Raw genomic sequence first — 7,065 nt, 5'->3', positions numbered from 1 at the left:
AGTTGATCAGCTTTGATGCTGTATTAAAAGTTAGCTAACCGGCGACTTCTTAGCCGCCCGCTTATCCAGCCTGTCCGCATGATCCTGTCCCTTATTTCCGGTTAGTCCACCACTTTATTGTGATATTGTTATAAACATTAGACTCCTCAAGTGATTGCCGACAGGACTTCACTACCGGTGACGCAGTTCGATGCCATTACAACGTTTCTGCATACTTTCTTGGTGTCGTTGATTACATTAGCTGCTATATCTATAGCAGTTATTTCGGCCAGAGCAGTCGAGCAATAGAAAAGTGCAACTGGAGATGTGCAAAAATATGCACATTCGATTCGATTTCAATAAGAATAGAGATAGTTGATGGCGTAGATGATTCCCTGGACGTTGATGGTATAGATTTTGCGTGGAAATAGCTGTCCAGAGTTCCTTGAGTGACAGTTCCTTCCTTTGTGGATTTTTTTATATCAAGCATAAGCATTCGATATCGTTTGCATTAAATTTTGAACTTGTTTCAAAGTTAGAATCATGTTTTTCAAAAAGAGCCTTTGCTTTGTCAAAGTGCTCAAATGCTTGTAGAAGTATTTTCGTTGTTAAACTTTCCTATGGTTCAATATTATTACCTTCACTGTTGACTTCTTCTTGTGTTTCAAGGTTTAACAGATCTTCGTTAGTCAGAGATTTATCATGCGAAGTAAGGAGTTCCTTTACATCTTCTGATTTTACTTGCAGATCTAACTCTGTTGCCATTTTTACAATATTGCCCATTATGGTGTGTTCCATCTTGCACTATTTAATACAATCGAAACTTGATTAAATGTTGTCTTTTAAAGTTTCGACGTTCTTTCATTATGTATTTTATATATATGTATAGATATACTCGGTACATAAAGTACATGTATCTTGTGATACAATCAGAAACTAGTTACTAACATTCCTTAACTCTCCAATCCTTACGTTCAGCTTTCTTAGGTTTTCTTCCATATTGTTCACAACGATGTTCGTCAACCGATCTTCCACCCACAGATCCACAGCGATCTAAGATAATTCTTGTGGTCCTTCTTATACCTGTAATGTAGTGTTAAGTGATTTAATTCATGATGGGTGGTGATGTTGTTCCGATGGGTTTTTCCGTCAAATCGTCAAATGTATTGATATGCAAGTCTAGTATGGAGACGCAAGAATCTTGGGCGAAATTGGCATTTGCGCAAAATTTAAACTAATATTGTAGCGATTGAAGTTTACTTGTCATATCACTTTAACTGTTGAATGCAGATCTAAAAATGACCATTTCTGTGCCGTTTTGGTGTAGTGTCGTATTTGATATTGGATAAATGGGAGGAATATATAGGTAGTTGATAAATAATAGGTAATAATAAAACAACAATTTTAAAGGATTGTATGATTTTTAATACTAACAAAATTAAGGCAATTATGACAATAATATATTTTATATGTATGTTGCGTTCAAGCAAGACAGCCTCTAGTTGCGATAAGGAGTAAAGGCACTGTCCACTTGGTCTCATAATTAACTGTAGTAGTATATAAATATACCCATAAAAATCCATGTTAAATGTAAATAAATGAAAAAGAAAAAAAAACATAGTAAATACAAAATAGATATACACAAGCGAAAATACTTTGGACTTAAAAAAACGTGTGTTAAACCTCGATTGATTCAAGTGAGCAAAATCCAAATTAATTAACGAAAATAATAAAATAACGAAAATACCTGAGTGCTTACGAAAACGAACAAAAATCTACAATAATTAAATCTGATTTTATGATTTAATGTTATTTAATTTAATTTATTAATTAAATGATAAAATGGAAAATTAATAGTACAAGAGAACCGATTTACACAATTATAATAATAATAACACGTGACTAAAATAGACCAGTATAAGTGGAATTGAGATGTACTTATGGCTTTTAAAAACTATTTAAATTAAAATAGCGACGTGGGAAGGCAACTTTTTTGGGTACTGAGGCAAGACAATCATCCCACAATATTACAACTTATTTTAGTATTTCGCTTATCAGGTCCCTATAAATATATATATATTTTTTATACAGCTGCTGTCTCAGAGTAACCGCCGTTGCACCTTTCCCACGTTTAATATTTTTTCTTTAAATTTATTTTGAACAAATTTAATAACAGTTTACGATAAAAGAAACAAATTAATTTTTCTCTTAATTAACAATCAAAAGATGTTTATGAAAATACATTGAAATTTTCTACAATTAATAATATTAACAATTCTTTATTCTTATTTTTTTCACATTTTTTTCCCTTCGTAATAATGATATTATCTTTCGTATTGTTTAACTACCTTACAATAAATTGTTTTTTTTCTCTTTCTTGCATAAAAAAAAGTATTATACCTCGATTACCGTACAAATGAAAAAAAAAAAGAATTCTAATTTAATATATTTTATGTGTGTATATATAATATATTTACAATATTTTTTGGTATTTTCCGACTCTATCAAGTGCACTTAAATATAACAATTGTCTAAATGGCTTGTTTTTATTTGCATGCTGCTCCTTTCAATTTTTTTTGTATCTCAAAAATTATTTATTGTCAATTAATACTGTGTAGAAAGTATAAAAATATTTGAGAAAATAAAAATATGAAAATATACGTTTTTTTTTAATATAAAAACGAATATGTTATTAATTTGTTTTTGTTTGATCGTCAATACTGTTTAAATTAAAATTAATTACAATTATATTTATACTTTCACATTTTTATTTTTGGTATATTTTTTCTTTTTGATCGAATTCATTGTATTATTCCAAAAGTACGGAATGTTGTGTACTACTTTTGAAATGAACAGGGCGTTTTAAATTCCAGTGTCATTATTAGGATTTAAGAAATTGTAAGAGATACAAGGAAAGTTCTTTATTATCTTTTTTCTTAAGATAACCGAGATATTTTTGTAATGGGTATAAGTATAGTTGGATTTATTTATTTAATAAATTTTAACAATAATCTTTTAACCTCTTTAGCAAGAAGGAAGAACAAGCCGAGTTTATCACAAACATTAAAAAAACAATTCAATTATAGCACCTTAAACGCGAACTAAATCTGTCAGTTATCGTCAAATCATAATTTTGAAGAAATGAAAGGAAGAATTAATTTGGAGAACTTTTTGGTAACATTTTTGATTGAAAGGAAACTGCACAAATCGTTATCAATGACTTTTGTGAATATATTTCTAGAAAATGAACAATAATGAAATAACTTAATCTTCGTAGTTTGGCTGTTGATGGGCAGAAGCTTGTTTTGGCAAATTTAGTCTGAGTACGTTGAAAACTTTCATAGTACATAACTACAAAAAATCCTGCTAATAGTAGTGAATTAAAAGTTTCAAAGAGCAAAGAGGAAAAGAGGAAAAATGAGCTATGATGTTATCGTCATTCAATAATAATGAAGTGTTAACACAAATAAATGTTGTAACCGCAATATCAAAGATAGAGAATATATTGTGTTAAACAGTTCAACTGAAGTGGAGCTATCAAAATTTAGACGATTCAGCTAGGATTCTGGAATTAGGATTGAGATAAGTTGAAAATTTTTAGAAATAGCTGGTTGGTAACAACATTTTATCTTCTTTGAAGTAATTCTGCTCATTTAAAGAAAAGAGTTTTGTACATTGCAATAATTTGAGAAAATTTGACAATGAACAATTAATGTTAACAGTGGGATTAAAGCTGTACTACCAAAATCTTACATAGCAGCCGAATTTTATAGGAATGGATGAAATAGTAGATGACATTGTCGACGAAGCCAGAGCATGATCAAATGACCAAGTTCATTAATCTTTGTGACCAATTCATTAATGGATACAAAGACGCATTGTTCTAGTAATTTTGATTTGATAAAGTCGATTGACATGATACTAGAAGAGAAAGATAAAGCAACAAGAAGAGCTAATGGATAATGCAATAACAACAAAGAAATTTCGACAAATTTTTCTCTAACGTCCGTAAAATAAAGAATGCGATCATGGCAAATGTGGTGACAAAATCTCTAACAATGATTTGATCTGGTATAAATTCACGCAAACTTAGAAAATGAGCTAAGAGTGGAAGATAAAAATGTTAAAAGTTCTTTGTAGGACTCCTAACATCCTTTCTTAAATTTGATGACAGAACAACAATAATAGAACGAAAGAAAATTTTGCACACATACATTTTATACATGTATAGTCAAAGTTAAACATAAACTGCATAACATTTATAATGTAGAATGAAGCACCCACTTGGTTTATGGTAAATACAATACCATATGTAGGAAAATGGTATATAGATGCTTTTATACTATTTATACTATGTCAGAAAGTTTTTCACAAAACTTCATGTCATAATTGGTGTCCTTTCTTCTATCGTTTGATACAGCATTGATTAAATATACCCAACTCTACCATTATTCAAATACTAGAGTCAGAGATTACAAAACTTGAGATTGCAAGATAAACATGTTGACGGCAATAAAACAAATAATTAAGGAAACAAGGCCAGAAAACTAAAAAAACGCTGCAAGCATTATCAACTACCTACTTATGCATGAAGAATATAGATGATCACATTACTAAAGCTAATGATAAGTAACAAATTTGCTAAAAGTATTAATATTTGTTCGTTATTTGGTCTTACTCAAAATCTTACACTTAGTTTTGAACCAAAAATATCACCAAATATTAAAGTAGGGAAAGATTAATTAACTCTTTTATTAGGTGAAAATACAAACGGATTTCAAATTAAAGCCACTGTAAGTCTATCATTCAAATATTGCAAGGTAGTCTTGCTGAAGTTCTACGTCGTACAAATGACTTTTTGAAAAAAATTTGGGTGCTGTATAGCAAGATGATTTGATTCAAAGGATAAATAAGAAGACTCCTCAAATTTAGTCAAACAGAATCGAGGCAGAAATCCAGAAAGATCCTTAAAGAAACTTACTTAATTCAAAACGAATAGCTAAAGAGGTCGAAATATCTGACAATTCTTAAAATATATTGATTGATTATGCTTTGATAACTTCGAAGATCAACTTCCTGATTTTTATGATCGGAGTAAATTAAGAGTATTCTGAAAGTCTAAATCATACAAGTTGAATTGGGTTGCACTGTAATTATCAATACTCTAGACAAGCCACTAACCCCATTTCGAATCCTAATTATATAATTGATAACTGATTTAAGTCTGTGATAATGTTTAACATGATATTTGTTGATTATAAGGTAACGCTGATAGAGGTTATGAGCAATAACAAAATCTTTAATCACTACAAGATGTAAAGCGCGAAAAATTAGAAAAACGTTATTATGCCTTCAACTTTGGATTGAGTTATACATATTTAGGTTGGCATTTTTTTCTGGGAGTTTGGTGACAATTTACTGATTATGTACAGTTTGAATATAGAAAATCTCTGGTTGTGACGAAGAAAATATTTGAAGCAAAAAACTTGATTGAATCCTGGTTGTATGAACAATTACTAGTACCACTTTGAAAATTGATAAAAGTTAGTATTGATGATATATTGCAGCTCCCTATTAGGGATGAACAGTAAGAAGAACATAAATCAAAGAGAAAGCAGCGTTGTGGTGTTACTGCAAAAAATTTGACCACTTTGCTATAGAGCACATTAATTATGCATGCTAAATCGAAAGTAATGAATCTATTTAAGGTGTATCAAAGAAAGTGTGGTCGAAATAGATACTGTGTCGGAAATCGTAAATATATTAAGTTGAGTAGAGATCTAGAAAGTAAAAATGCTGCACTGTAAGTGAGATGAAAGAATCTAAAGAAAAACGTTGCGATTTTGAAACAAAAAAAGTAAAAATTACAAAAATACCAATTTGTTAGTTATGATCCTAATTTCAATAGAAGTAGAACTAGATGTGGAGTTAAAGATGAAATAAATATAACCAATTGGTTTTGGAGCGAAGATGAAGACGCCGAATTAAATTAGATAGTTTTAAATTAAAGTAGTGATAATTTAGAAACTTTTCTCCTCGTTTTCCTGTACACATTTTGATTTGAAATTCCACGATTGCATTTTGACGATTTGTCTGGCATTACATTTTATGTTCATGGTCTAAAATTTCTTGATGAATAGTAAGGGATTATCGTTGATTGTACTATTAGGCAGTGATAATAGCTCATAATGAATTCAAAGAGGCATGAGTTAATCATGAACCAGTAGTATAGAGTCAAATGGAATCAGAGTATTCACACTGAAAAAATGGAATTAATCCACAAATAACGATTGCACCCAAGCTGCATTGACAATTAGTTGATGATCACATCAATGCAGCTTATGCAGATGTACAGCTTTGAATGTCTTATTTTGGTGTATTTAAAGTTACTCAAATTTTTGGTGCAAGTCGCTGCGTTTTTTACTGATGGAGCTGCGTAGATACAAAAATGTTGAATCCTGTATTTATTAATATAATTTAACATCAAGCATTGTTAGGTTTATTGTCATTTACTTTTCTTTGAGAAAAAGATAATAAGCTTTACTATTTTAATATTGCTTCAGTAGTCCAGATATTTATCTACATGAATCCAACTTACTCAAGAAATTTTAACATAAAATTTTAACATTTTAATCTTTTAGCTTTAAAGATAATAATTTTTAAATTCAACAATATTATCTTATTAATAATTTAATTTTTTTAATCGAATTTCAAATATTCTAAACAAAAGCTGTTTTAAGTCATAAAAAAATTATATTTCCTCTTTGTATCTCTTACATTCTCTTCATCTTAAATGATGAGTGCGGAATCGAAAACATCCCTGTAATAATATTAAAATATTTTTAAGTAATATCCCGGGTAGGGAGCAGATACGTTTCAACAGCCTTCACATGGAACAACAGGGTAACTGTGACCGTTTCAAGAACAAAATTAGGTTTAAATTAAAAAAAATTCAAATGTTCATTTTAAAATCTTATCACAATCATGAACAACTATCAGATTTGGTATCCGATTACCAAAGAAAAATTAATAATTATAACGAAATAAGTCAACTAAGCGTTGACAATTTAATAATTATACGGTTCC

Source organism: Onthophagus taurus, chromosome 1 (genome assembly GCF_036711975.1).
Source record: "Onthophagus taurus isolate NC chromosome 1, IU_Otau_3.0, whole genome shotgun sequence".
NCBI classification, from domain to species: Eukaryota; Metazoa; Arthropoda; class Insecta; order Coleoptera; family Scarabaeidae; genus Onthophagus; species Onthophagus taurus.
The sequence above is the reverse complement of the archived record's forward strand: the minus strand, read 5'-3'. Positions refer to the sequence as shown.